The sequence below is a fragment of the Aethalodelphis obliquidens genome, unplaced genomic scaffold (assembly GCF_003676395.1).
Source record: "Aethalodelphis obliquidens isolate GAN/ISIS:26980383/991018 unplaced genomic scaffold, ASM367639v1 scaffold4, whole genome shotgun sequence".
Taxonomy (NCBI): domain Eukaryota; kingdom Metazoa; phylum Chordata; class Mammalia; order Artiodactyla; family Delphinidae; genus Aethalodelphis; species Aethalodelphis obliquidens.
Genome location: NW_020837948.1, coordinates 19,233,054 through 19,247,905, shown reverse-complemented (window position 1 = coordinate 19,247,905; position 14,852 = coordinate 19,233,054). Strand labels below are relative to the sequence as shown.

The window sequence follows — 14,852 nt, the reverse complement described above, 5'->3', positions numbered from 1 at the left end:
TTCTTTTTCATATTCTTTCCCATTATGGTTTATCACAGGGTACTGAATATCGTTCCCCGTGCTACACAATAGGACTTTGTTGTTTATCCATCCCATATATACTAGCTTGCATCTACTAATCCCAAACTCCCAATCCATCCCTCCCCGCCCCACCTTCCCCTTGGCTACCACAAGTCTGTTCTCTGTGAAAAACTTCAGAAATTATGATAATCAAATGGGTCTGCTTTCATACTCAATTTCACTTTTATATGTCAAAGATTGAGTTTCATCATGATATTTTATTCTAAGGAGAACGTTAGAAAGTTATCTGATATAATAATGCATTGATTGGTGTAGTTGAAATAAAGAGATTATCTGTTGCTAAAATGGGTTAACTAACCTCACAACTCAGGAATATATGCAGGCAACTAGTAATAGCTCCCTAGTTTTATGAGCCCCCTTACATACCTAGGCTTAATTTTATTCCCTTTCTGACTTGAAACAGCCAATGATAAGGAAGGGAATAGTTGCCCTTGGCTGAAAACTCAAGTCCATTTGCTGCTGGTAACTTGCATGAAAACCGGGCAAGCATTCTCTAGGCTGGTCTCCTAGTTGTTAAGAGCTTGAACTAGGTAGGTCATCACCAGAAGGTCTTCTGGTTTCAAGATTTTAGGAGTCTATAAACAGTAAAGTTCTAATCTTCGTTTGAAACCAATTATTTCACTTTATCAAGTAGGAATAATACTGTATATAGATGTCTAATGAAAACCAGTGATGAAAAAAGAGAATTGGCATAGTCAAGACGTCAGCAGTCTTGGTGGAAAGAAGGTGGGGGGGGGGCCCAGGTTTTTCAGTCTCTTTGGTCACCTTTTATTTAATATTTAATTCAAAGAGTCTCCGTCCTGCTTACAATACGAACTCCCATGTCCCTACCAACATGTCCACGTATTCTTGGGGAGGGGAGCAGTGGTTAATAGTTTTTCTATTCATCTTTTGATATAATTTTCTGACTCCATTGAATTAGCAGTCTCTCATCTCTCCTTATTCAGTTATTCCCTTCTTTTATCATTGCATTGAATCTAAATGCGGAACAGCATTCATTTTTGCTCATGTTTTATCCCAAACCATTTACACAAGGTAGTTATGTGTACTAGACCAGGACTGAAGCATTAGGATTAACACAGAGGGTTTACCTCACAGCTTAGCCCAGTAGGCTACTTGTGGAATATACTAGGTTCTCTGGTTCTTAGTAGTGCCTTTGCCACTCCCACTGTTGAAAAGCCCCAAATAGGCTGACTCCTCTCACATCTGCCTTCCTTACCTCCCACGTCTCCATGCTTAATAAAGCAAATATACCTAACAGTTTAGCTCTGTTTCTCAACCAGGCCACTGGAGCTCTTTTCACAGCTAGGGAGGATTTCAGTGTATATGCCTAAACAAAGATAATTCTTTATCTAAAAGGAATTCTGCCTCTCCTTTACAAGTATTTTTTTCCTTTGGGGCAAAGTAGGATGGCAAGTTAGGGAGAAGTGAGTAGGGAAACTTGGAGGCAGCTTGGGAAGAGGATGCTGGGAAAGGGAACTAGCATCCCTGAGTTGCCCACCAGCTGCAGGACCAGTGCCAAGGGTTTTACAAGTATTATCCCAGCTAATCATCACGACAAGCCTACGAAGTAGATAATACCATCATCCCTATTATAAAGACAAGGAGACAGGTTTGGGGAGGTTCAATAACTTGCTCAACAGTATATAGCTAAGTGGCAGATCTGGGATTTGGATACAGGCAATCTTTGTAAATCACTATGAAACGCTGCTGCCTTATCCATTTTGCTGGCGCCCCACGTACATGATTGCATTCTGTTCCTGTGAGTTATGTGCAATTTTCATCATTTTTTCCAAAGAGTAAACTTTCCCAAAGTCACAGAGTTAGGATGTAGTGGCGCCAGGAATCAAACCCAGCTCACGTCACTAATCTCCTAAGTCTGTGTGGCATGTTGCCTTGATGGGCTTTCCATTTAAAATATTGATATACCTATACTTTTCCTTGGGTTTAACAAGCAGAATTTGTAATGATCCCATTAAAAATTTGCCAGGTTTTTTAGTAAACATCACAGAGTTGATGCCTAAGGACATTTATTTTCAAAGTTTATAGTGTGAGCGATAGAAAGAATAGGAGAAAGTGCATCAAAGAAGATTAAAGAAAACACTTTCAGATAGTAAAAATACCATTGGGCAAGAAATACACACATTTAGGATTGTGAGGTATGGGTATTGTTCTAATTTTGGAATTCCAAACCCATGGACTCTGGTAAGAAACATTTTGCCGGGTACTTCAACTTGTCAAAAATAAACGGACTGGCAAGTATGAAAATATGCATTGTCATTTATGTTAAACATTGCAGTGAAAATACTGAATTTTCATTGTCTTTTAAGGTTACTGTGTCCACAGAAACATTTTACACATAAAAATTATGGAAGTGGTAATAGGGATGTTGAGTCTGTTTTTAAAAATGAGCTTAATAGAGAAATTAAGAGAATTTAAAATCAATAAAATGAAACATCAGTCAATATCCATCCCACTGGATGCTTGAATTCCTTTTTTGATGTACCTGGTGGGTATTTGTGCAGCCTTTTCTTGGTTACCTCTAGTGATAGAGAACTCTGTTTTTCCTAAGGCAGGGAGGGACTTCCTTAGGAAAACAGGCTGTGCTAAGTGTTACATAATTGAGTGTAATGATGTAATATGTTTTCTGGTATAATCTGTTGATTTTTGTTTTTGCTTAATGAAGCAGGAGAGATTAAATTTCTCCTGTAGAGTTGGTTCAAATTGTTTTCAACAAACTTATGGTTACTGAATGGGAAAGGGGGGTAGGGGAGAGAGATAAATTAGGAGGTTGGGATGAACATATACACACCACTATATATAAAATAGATAACCAACAAGGACCTACTGTATAGCACAGGGAATATACTCAATATTTTGTAATAACCAATAAGGGAAAAAGAATCTGAAAAAAATATATATGTATGTATAACTGAATCACTGTGCTGTACACCTGAAACCAATACAACATTGTAAATTAACTATATTTCAGTTGGAAAAAAAGATACATTGTACAACGCAGAGAATACAGCCAGTATTTTGTAGTAACTGTAAATAGAAAGTAACCTTTAAAAAGTGTATAAAAATTAAAAAATTAAAAATTTCACAAGAACTAATAAAAATAAATACAGAAAATCAAGCCACTCCCCCCCCCAAAAAAAACCCACAAACAAATCCTTTTCAAAAGGGAGGGAATATGAACTAAGGGGAACAATGTTAACCTTGGAGTCAGGAGGCCAATCCCAGCTTCACACAGTGGTGGGTCTGAGAGCCAGTCCTGTGATTCCTGAGCATCCCTCCTCCTGGCTGTTTTCGTGGTGCATCTCTTGGGGTTGTTTTAAGAGTTAGATGAAAATGAATATGAAATATGTTTTTTAAAAATAGATCTTTATTGGAGTATAATTGCTTCACAATAATGTGTTAGTTCCTGTTGTACAACAAAGTGAATCAGCCATATGGATACATATGTCCCCATATCCCCTCCCTCTTGAGCCTCCTTCCCACCCTCCCTATCCCACCCATCTAGGTCATCGCAAAGCACCGAGCTGATCTCCCTATGCTATGCTGCTGCTTCCCACTAGCTAACTGTGAAATATGTTTTAATAAGATCACTTTATAGTTCTGTGCTTTATGAGTCATTAAATTGGGAGAGACAATGCTCTAAATGTAGTCAGATGAGTGTAGAGTTCAGTGATGCAGGCGCTTTGCTTACTTATACAGGGGTTGTCAGGGCCTGGAGCACTTGCAGGCAAGAGTTTATCTGTGTGGGGTGTGGGGTGGGTCCTGGTTGTCAAAGATCTGATGCCAGGTGAGGGAGCATGTGTTCCAGTCTACCTGCAGACGGGTCAGATCTTTCTTTTGGGTAGGAGATCCCTTCCCTGAAGCTCTCTGTCCCAGATTCATTCCATCAGCCCCTGGGTACTTCCTACAACGTATTGGCTGGTTCCCTTGAGGGCTGAGGTCCTGATCTGATTTCAGCAGGTTGATCATGGCTATGGGACCCCACCCAGCTCTGTTCATTTTTCCTAGGGTGAGACTTTACTCCTCATCTGATGGTGAAGGGCCTGCCCTTATGCGGCAGATTTCTGGGACTCACCCATTACCCATCTGCTTTCTATCATTGCTAGCTAGTTGTCTTAACCATATCTTCTGTGTCTCGGATTGGATTCACCTAATACCGAACCATTTCCCAAACATGCCTCTGTTTTCCAAACTTCTGAGACAGTATGTCTTAGACCTGTGGTTTTCAAAATATGGTCTCTGCAGGCTCTTCAATAAGTGGTGCTGGGAAAACTGGACAGCTACATGTAAAAGAATGAAATTAGAACACTCCCTAACACCGTACACAAAAATAAACTCAAAATGGGTTAAAGACCTAAATGTAAAACCGGATACTATAAAACTCTTAGAGGAAAACAGGAAGAACACTCTTTGACATAAATCACAGCAAGATGTTTTTGACCCACCTCCTAGAGTAATGGAAATAAAAACAAAAATAAACAAACGCGACTTGATGAAACTTAAAAGCTTTTGCACAGCAAAGGAAACCATAAACAAGACAAAAAGACAGCCCTCAGAATGGGAGAAAATATTTGCTAACTAAGTGACCGACAAGGGATTAATCTCCAAAATATACAAACAGCTCATGCAGCTCAATATCAAAAAAACAAACAACCCAATCCAAAAATGGGCAGAAGACCTAAATAGACATTTCTCCAATGAAGACATACAGATGGCCAACAAATGCATGAAAAGATGCTCAACATCACTAATCATTAGAGAAATGCAAATCAAAACTACAATGAGGTATCACCTCACACTGGTTAGAATGAGCATCATCAGAAAATCTACAAACAATAAATGCTGCAGAGGGTGTGGAGAAAAGGGAACCCTCTTGCACTGTTGGTGGGAATGTAAATTGATACATCCACTATGGAGAACAGTATGGAGCTTCCTCAAAAAACTAAAAATAGAATTACCATGTGACCCAGCAACCCCACTACTGGGCATATACCCTGAGAAAACCATAATTCAAAAAGAGTCATGTACCACAATGTTCATTGCAGCTCTATTTACAATAGCCAGGTCATGGAAGCAACCTAAATGCCCATTGACAGACGAATGGATAAAAATGTGGTACATATATACAATGGAATATTACTCAGCCATAAAAAGGAACAAAATTGGGTCATTTGTAGAGATGTGGATGGACCTCGAGACTGTCATACAGAGTGAAGTAAGTCAGAAAGAGAAAAACAAATATCGTATATTAACGCATATATGTGGAATCTAGAAAAATGGTACAGATGAACTGGTTTGCAAGGCAGAAATAAAGACACAGATGTAGAGAACAAATGTATGGACACCAAGGGGGGAAAGGTGGGTGGTGGGATGAATTGGGAGATTGGGATTGATATATATACACAAATATGTATAAAATAGGTAACTAATGAGAACCTGCTGTATAGCACAGGGAACTCCACTTCGCTGTACAGTGGAAACTAACACAACATTGTAAAACAACTATACCCCAATTAAAAACAAACAAAAAAACTAAAAGTAAAAAAATAAAAACAAAATATGGTCTCTGGACCAGCAGTATTAGTGTCTCCTGGGAATTTGTTAGAGAAGCAAGTTTTTGGGGCCCAACTTCGGACCTATTGTATCAGAAACTCTTAGGATAGGGTCTCGCAATCTCCCTCCAGGGGATTCTGATGCACATTACTGTTTGCGCACCCTGTCCTGGACTGTCTGGTTGGCCTCCATGAAGGCAGATTAGGCCACTTCATCTCCCCCTCCTCCCTGTACTAGTCCGAGAGTAGAATTTCTGCCTAGGGTCAGGTTTCACTCTATCTCTACCATCCTGTTGCTCAAATCCATCAAAAGGATCATGATTATTTCTACATATAAATAGTTCAGGTTAAGATTACCGTGGGAGCATAACGAGCCACATATTCTGGTGCTGTGATTTACAGACATCCATCCTGACCTGAACTAACTGGGTACTAATTCTGCAATGGCAGACAACATACAATTTTTTAAAAAACAAAAGAAATGCCGCAGGAGGGAGTGGCGGGGTTGGTGGAGGAGCTCAAGGGTTTGAAGTCGGCTAGAATATTACCCTATATCACACTCAGGATAACCTCCCTGTACTTCCTTTTTCTCACCTCTTTTTTTTTTTTTTAAACATTTCCTTTAATGAACTTGGAAGGGCTTGCTTTTTACTTTAAATTTTATTTATTTATTTTTGGCTGTGTTGGGTCTTCGTTTCTGTGCGTGGGCTTTCTCTAGTTGTGGCAAGTGGGGGCCACTCTTCATCGCGGTGCACGGGCCTCTCACTATCGCGGCCTCTCTTGTTGCGGAGCACAGGCTCCAGACGCGCAGGCTCAGTAGTTGCGGCTCACGGTCCTAGTTGCTCCGCGGCATGTGGGATCTTCCCAGACCAGAGCTCGAACCCGTGTCCTCTGCGTTGGCAGGCAGATTCTCAACCACTGTGCTACCAGGGAAGCCCTCTCCTCTTTTTTTTTCCTTCTGTTCTAGTTCTGATTTTCTTTCTTACAGGACCAGATGAGTAGTTTGACAATGGTACTAGCTAATGAAAAGAAGAGAGCATTACCTTATTTATAAACTTTGGGCATTACTACCTAACGGCTTAAATGTGAAAGCTGAGGTATGTCTTCATGATTGCTACTTAATTTTCTCAGGAATAACTAAGTGGGAGCTACAACATCTTTGTTTAGCAGCTATGGTTTTCATTAAATTTAATTAAGTCTCCCAGAAGCTTTAAATTTAAGGTAACTTCAAAATTCTGGTGGCTTCTGCTAAGTATAATTATATTCCCTTTACAGCTGCCATGGTTTGGGAAAGCTGGCCTGTCAGACTTAAAAATCTTTAACAAGTTCACCAGTACTTTGGTTTCAGAGAGTCCATTTCCAAGCTCAGCCCTCCCTTCCCTCTCTCCTTTCCTCCCTCCCTCACTCCCTCTTTCTTTCTTCCCCTTTTTGCAGAAGGCTGTGGCTAATGTGAACTTAACAAAAGCTGCCCAGTTATGCTTACAACCTCAGTAATGAGTTGAGGTCAACATTTCTGAGGTTACTTTTGCCAGAAGGATTCTAAGACAGTCTTGGTTGACCACTGGGGTAAGTTGGGGTCCCTGAGTTCACTAGATTCTGTGTCCAAAGAACCAAGTGCACACAAGGCCCTGGAGAGGATGAGAACAAGGGTCTGAGGCTGCCTTAATGGCAAACACTCACTGCCAGAGTGGAAGGAGACTTAAGTGCCTGGAGCTTCCCCCTCACCTTCTGTTTAATCCTTTTTCCTTTGAAATAAGTACATCCTTTTTAAATCTAGATTTAGAAAGGACTGTGCAAATTTGCTGTGAAGGTAGTGCAGTAACATTGCAGAAAGCCTTTTGATGTAACCATCAGTGTTTTCCAAATGACAAACTGTGTCATGAGAAGGAATTTGCTCCAGGTCGGTTTTCTGAGCCCTCACCTGTGCAGTCCTGCAAACTGAGGTGGGCATAGGGAGGAGGAGAAGGAAGAGGAGTTATTAAACAGCTACAGTGTACAAAACTGGTCCTCCAGGCTCCAAGATTTTCTTATGAAAAGAGTTCTTCCTCAGAGGTCCCAGAACAATTGCCAATTTTTGTACTGGTGCTGTAGTTTCATATCAGCATTTTTCTCGCCTAGCTAAGAGTATAATGTATCATTGCAAAGGTAATGAGAGAAGGTTGTCAGGAGTTTGATGAAGTTCAAAATTTTTTTTGTACCCTTGGTAACAACTACACTTTCCTGGGTCTGAACGCAGATTATCCAGGTCAATTCTATTTCTTTCGAAGTAAACAATTTTCAAGTTGCAAGCAGATTTCTGTACTACTTGTGTGCATTCTATTTGTTTCCAGCTGTAATCCTGGGCACATTTAATGACGTGCATAATTGTTATGATGATCTGTTGTCACTGGGGATAAACATCAAGCAGTTGAATAAATTGCCTTAATTAGTATTGTTTTAATACAGCTAAACAAACCAAATGTTTTTAAGTTTCGTTTCCCTTTGATAGTTGTTCAGTATCTATAATCATATTACTATAATCATTTTTTCTATATTATTAGTTTTCCTGCTATCCATACAAAATAAAAATATTCCTCTCCAGTTCAGGATTGAATATGGACTGGATGTTAGATGATATCAAGGAATTTTATTAAGGGTAGCAGTGGTGTTGTGCTTGTGTAAGAAAATGTTCTTACGTTATAGAAATGCACACTGAATCATGTAGGACTGAAGTGATATGCTAGTTGATTATACTATTTTTTTGTGCATATTTGAACATTTTCATGATAAAAAGCTCATGGATTGGAAGAATTAATATTGTTAAAATGACCATACCATCCAAGATGATCTACAGATTTAATGAAATCCCTGTTAAAACACCACTGGCATTTTTCATGTGACTGGAATAAATAATTCTAAATTTTGTATAGAAACACAAAAGACCCTGAATAGCCAAAACAGTCTTAAGAAAAAAAGAACAAAACAAGAGGTATCATGCTCCCTGAGTTCAAGCTAAATTACAAAGCTTTAGTCATCAAAACAGTATTGCGCTGGCACAAACACAGGCACATAGATGAATGGAACAGAATGGAGAGCCCAGAAATGAATTCACACTTATATGGGCAATTAATCTATGACAAAGGAGGCAAGAAGATAGAATGGGGAAAAAGACAGCCTCTTCAATAAATGGCGTTGGGAAAACTGGACTACTTTCTCACACCTTATACAAAAATAAACTCAAAATGGATTAAAAACTTAAATGTAAGACCTAAAACCATAAAACTCCTAGAAGAACACATAGGTAGTATGTTCTTTGACATTGGTCTTAGCAATATTTCTTTGGCTATGTCTCCTCAGGCCAGGGAAACAAAAGCAGAAATAAACAAATGGGACTACATCAAGCTAAAAAGCTTTTGTACAGTGAAGGAAACTATCAACAAAATGAAAAGACTGCCTATTGAGTGGGAGAAGATATTTGCAAACGATATATCCAATAAGGGGTTAATATCCAAAATATACAAAGAATTCATACAATTCAATATCAAAAAAACAAACCACCCAATTAAAAAAGGGGGAAGGACCTGAATAGAAAATTTTCCAAAGAAGATAAATAGATGGCCAACAGACACATGAAAAGATGCTCAACATCACTAATCACCAAGGAAATGTAAATCAAAGCCACAATGAGATACCACCACCTCACACCTGCCAGAATGGCTATCAAAAAAACAACAAATAAAAACTGTTGGTGAGGATGTGGAGAAAAGTGAATCCTTGTGCACTGTTGGTGGGGATGGAAATTGGTGCAGCCACTATGGAAAAGAGTATGGAGTTTCCTCAGAAAAATAAAAATGATCCAGCATTTCCACTTCTGGGTAGTTATTCAAAGAAAATGAAAAATTAGTTCAAAAAGATGTACGTACTTCACTGTTCATTGTAGCATTATATACAATAGCCAAGTTATGGAAGCAACCTAAGTGCCCATGAATAGATGAATGGATAAAGAATATGTGGTATATATATATACAATGGACTATTACTCAGCCATAAAAAAGAATGAAATCTTGCTATTTGTGACAACATGGATGCACCTAGAGGGTATTATGCTTAAGTGAAAAAAGTCAGACAGAGAAAGACAAATACTGTATGATTTCCCTTTATGTGAAACCTAAAAAACAAAACAAATGAACAAACATAGCAAAACAGGAACAGAATCATAAATACAGAGAACAAATGGGTGGTTGCCAGAGGGGAGGGAAGAAGGGGGATGAGAGAAATAGGTGAAGGAGATTAAGAAGTATGAGCTTCCAGTTACAAAATAAATGAGTCACAAGTATGAAATGTTCAATGTGGGGAATATAGTCAATAATAATGTAATATCTTTGTATGGTGACAGTTGGCAACTAGACTTATTGTGGTGATCATGTTGAATGTATAGAACTATTGAATCACTATGTTGTGTAATGGGAACTAACATAGTGTTGTAGGTCAATAATACTGCAAACCCAAACAAACTTATAGAACAAGAGATCAGATTTGTGGTTACCAGAGGTGGGGGGGGTGGGAAGAGGGGGCATCTGAAGGTGGTAACAAGGTACAAACTTCCAGTTATAAAATAAATAAGTACTAGGGATGTAATGTTCAACGTGATACATATGATTAACACTGCTGTATGTTATATATGAAAGTTGTTAAAGTAAACCCTAAGAGTTCTCATTACAAGGAAGAAATTTTTTCTTTTATTTTGTATCTGTATGAGGTGATGGTTGTCACTAAACTTATTGTGGTAATAATTTCATGATGTAGAAGAGGCAAATCTTTACGCTGTACACCTTAAACTTAGATAGTGCTGTATGTCAATTATATCTCAATAACATTGGAAGGAAAATAAAATTAACCCCTTCATACGCGTGCACGCCATAATGCAAAGCTACCGCCTTTGATCCGCACACATAGAGTGAACCCGACCTCCTCTGCCCAGTTTGAAAAGATGAGCAAGGAAGTCTAGAAAATGCTAGGGTTACTCCGCAGTCCTTATGACAACCAGAAACACCCCCACGTGTCCAAGTGAGCCTAGGAGGCTGGCATCTGAGTACTTGGTGCAGGGCTGGGTGGGGTCAAAGGGTGGGAAAGGAAAGGAAAGCCTCTGCATCCAGGCTGAGACTGCACGAGATATTCGTGCTGGGGAAAGAAGGGCTCCAGTCCCTGAGGCTGTGTTTCTGGGGGCACTGCTGTCCTGTGGCTCTTGCCTCCTACCCATCACATTCCCCTCCATTTCCAGAAAGTGGTTCTTAGGTGCTCCCTACAAACTCCATCTACTTGCTGATGGCTAAAATCCCCGTTAAGAGGAGAAAGCATTTCAGTCTCTAATCCATGATGAGATACATAAAAGTAAACACCTGGTTGAGATGAAGCATTGGCATTCATTTACCCTGAGGTCTCATCAGTCAACAAGTGTTAAGTATTGAAATGAGAGCTTTTCCTAACGAGAGGGGAAGAAGGTGGTGAGGACGGTGCCTGGAAAGCGGAAGAGGCCGCTCCTGACTCATTCTGGTCTGTGTGTGGACTGACAAAGGCCTTTCTTGCTTCTGTGGCCTCTGGTGCCTGAGGTACGGAAGACCCTGAGGGAAACCCCGAGGTGTGCTTTTGAAGCAAGAAGCCTTCCTGTTATATTTGGCCAATGGAAATCAATTTCATTGCTCTACAGTATGCGGTTTTCTTTTTTCCAAATGTGACAGGGGAAGAGGCCTTAGAGGTTCAGAGATGGCAAGTGTAAATTAGGGAGCTAAAACCAGACAATGGCAAGCATGGCTGACACGTGTTCTCTGTCTGCTTAGGTGCTAGGATGGCCACATCATTTTGGATATTGTAACAACTGAGTTTTCCTCTCTGACTCTGTTACATGGAGACTGGGCTGCACAAGTGAAACAGGTGATCTCTGATATCTAATACAGTGTGTTTTTACCTTGTATTAACAAGGTACTTTTAAATCCTTGCTTTTTACCATAAATTAATTGTAGTTGTTAATATGCTTTGGCATTGTCTTAAATCATTGTGTTAGCTGTGAGAAGATCATTCAGAAAGGGTTTTTTGTGGTTTTTTTTGTTTTGATAAAGATTACTCATGACTGCTCCCTGAACTATCTCACATACAGTATTAGACATAAGGTAATCAGTACATGATTTTGCTCCATGACCGAAAAAACAGTGCTTTGTGGAAACCTGCTTTGTGCCAGGGACTCTAATAGAGCCTAAGCTATGTTTTAAGTGTATTGTAAATGGCTTGGAATGCAGAGGAATAAATTAAGATGACTGTAAGGGGATGTGAGTCCAGCCACATTCCCACCTTTCCTGCCCTTATGCTGTCTCTATTGCAGTCGTTAGTCTACTGAGGACGTGTTTTTACCTCTTAGAATTGTTCACAAGCTATTAAAGTGTTTGCAATAAGAGAGGCTAATACCAGACTGCCCCCTCCCTCTGAGTATGGAGAGGTTTTAAAATGAAGAGGGACTGGGCTTCCCTGCTGGCGCAGTGGTTGAGAGTCCGCCTGCCGATGCAGGCGACACAGGTTCGTGCCCCGGTCCGGGAAGATCCCACATGCCGCGGAGCGGCTGGGCCCGTGAGCCATGGCCACTGAGCCTGCGCATCCGGAGCCTGTGCTCCGCAACGGGAGAGGCCACAACAGTGAGAGGCCCGCGTACCGCAAAAAAAAAAAAAAAAAAAAAAAAATGAAGAGGGACTTACTGACTTGCTAATAAATGTTGAACTCTTAAAAGTGCTTTAGAGAAATCATGACCTGGTGAGCAGTTTGCATCTGCCTTCAGGAAAGGAGCCAAGTTTTTCCTTCATTGGGCTTTTATCCGAATCAGAAGATCAGTAACAGTAATGTGATCCTGAGACAAGGGCAACAGTGGTCTAGTAATGAAGCAGAGGGAATGTGGAAAATTCTGAAAATCTTGGCAAGGGAAAAGGATCCAGAATCCAGAAGGCCATAGTATCAGTAGCAGTGACTTTAGCAAGTGATTATGGAATCCAGGATCTCTAGAGTAGGTGACGGCTGCAAACGAATTCTTGAGGGTTTTAGCTGCTTTTCTAATCTTTTTAACCTTAAAGTTGGTGTGTGTTGAGAAAAGTCAGTATCTTTCCAGACTGGAGGTTAATGCACAGGGATTTATGCAGCGGTTTTCAGATCATGGTCATGGCATCAGCAGCATCAGCGTCATCCAGGAAATTGCTAGAAATGCAAATTCTTGGGCCCAGATCAGACGTACTGAATCAGCAGTTTGTTTTAACAAGTTACCAGGTGATTCTGATGCCTGCTTAAGTAGGAGAGCCACCTGTCTACATCCTTTCAGTGGATCCCACCCATAGGTATGTGGGATTTCCAGAACTCTTTGTGAATTGGTGAGATTAGAGCTTGGTTTGTAAGCTCTCCTGTAGTGAATGAGTAAACAGGAGGTTGAGTTTTGGCAGCTAAAGTTGGCCACAGATTTAAGAACAAAATTTCTTTTCCTAAAAATCTTGGAGATATTTTGCCTCTTCAGAATAAAATATTCCTGAAGCTAAGAAGGAAAGTACTGACTTAAAGAGGAAAAGGAATAAAGGGTGATTCTGGGAAACACCAAGACACACACCTGACTGGTTATTAGTTGACAATATGAAAATCACTGTGCCCCAAAGAAAACTTATTTGATGATATTAAATGAAATTTTATCCAAATGAAAGCATATAAAAAGGAAATATGGATGGATAATTACCATGAAATTGTTGAATTTCAGTAACGGCAATTTTTCATTTGTAGAAATTACATTTTTAACTCTGTACCAGCTCAGAGAAACCATCAGCAGGAAGAGTCATGGGAGTTTTAGTCATTTTTAGCCTTGGATCAGTTATATAGCATGTTTGTGATGAGAATCAAATGGTATAAAGATTAAATATGAAGGCCCTCTTGCAAATCATTATATGTGTAATGTGTTCTTCACGTTAAGGTCAGTTCATTCGGTAATATAAGGAATTCCAATTGGAATATGGAATTTTATGAATATTTTCTTTCATCAATGTGACCAGAATTTAGGTGGCTACCATGTGGACAGAATAGTAATAGTGTTCTCACCCTTCCTCCAAATAATGTTAGGAAGAGTCAGCCACATTCAGGGGGTGGTGGGATGAATTGGGAGATTGGGATTGGTATATATACACTATGTATAAAATAGATAACTAATAAAAAAAGTTGTATAAAAAAAAAAATAAAATTCAAAAATTAAAAAAAAAAAGAAAGAAAAGAGAAAGAGTCAGCCACATTCATATGAAGGGTGAATAAGATTTTTTGACCACAGAGTTACACCGCTATGGAAAAGATACAAAATTAAAAGTAACCGAATTTTACCTCAAGCCAAACCAAGGTTTTTGAAAATGAGAACCCTTATATGCATAAAGGAGAAACCATATACAAAAGTAAAAATATTACCTTAGGAATGCCTTACGTTTGAGATATGGGGCTCTTAATTTTCTAAAATTACCCCTTCCCTTGTGTGGATATTACATGCTGAGCTAACGATTCCTTATCGAGCATCCTTTTTGGCTGAATAGCTTCCCTATCAAACTATCCCAGAATGGTCAAGACTGAGATAGATTTTTAGAAGATTGGGTATATCAGACACTGACTAAAAAAGGATTCCCCAGTTCCTCATATGTCCACTCTATGACTTATTCTTCCCATTATATGTTTTAGAAATCAATTGTGAATCAGGTTTCTGTGAGTCATTTTTGTAAACAATAGTCTTTTGAATCTTTTTAATAAAATATGTGCTTTCTGCTACTAGATGTCTAGAAAAAAATGGAGTAATATATCTTCCTCGGAGCTCTAGTGAGGATTCTTTTATGTTAATATTCTTTTAAACAAATGAAGCTTCAGGATAAAAGTTCATTCAGCAATGTCTATGGGAAATAAATGATAAGCCACAGGCCATATTCAGAAATGCAATCAGAGGGCTTCCCTGGTGGCGCAGTGGTTGAGAGTCCGCCTGCCGATGCAGGGGACACGGGTTCGTGCCCCTGTCCGGGAAGATCCCACATGCCGCGGAGCGGCTGTGCCTGTGAGCCATGGCCGCTGAGCCTGCGCATCCGGAGCCTGTGCTCCGCAACGGGAGAGGCCACAGCAGTGAGAGGCCTGCGTACCGCAAAAAAAAAAAAAAGAAATGCAATCAGAAAAGAAGGCTAA

General features: G+C 39.7%; 1 protein-coding gene across 1 annotated transcript in view; it reads left to right on the top strand.

Moving 5' to 3' along the window:
• The first annotated feature begins 6,555 nt into the window (after positions 1 to 6,555).
• The window catches only part of FAM170A (family with sequence similarity 170 member A), a 55,517-nt gene continuing 47,220 nt past the window's right edge, over positions 6,556 to 14,852 (top strand). The window contains exons 1-2 of the mRNA XM_027099500.1: positions 6,556 to 7,220; positions 11,471 to 11,564. The gene's annotated coding sequence lies outside the window, so the exon portion shown is untranslated. The remainder of the gene's footprint in view (positions 7,221 to 11,470; positions 11,565 to 14,852) is intronic.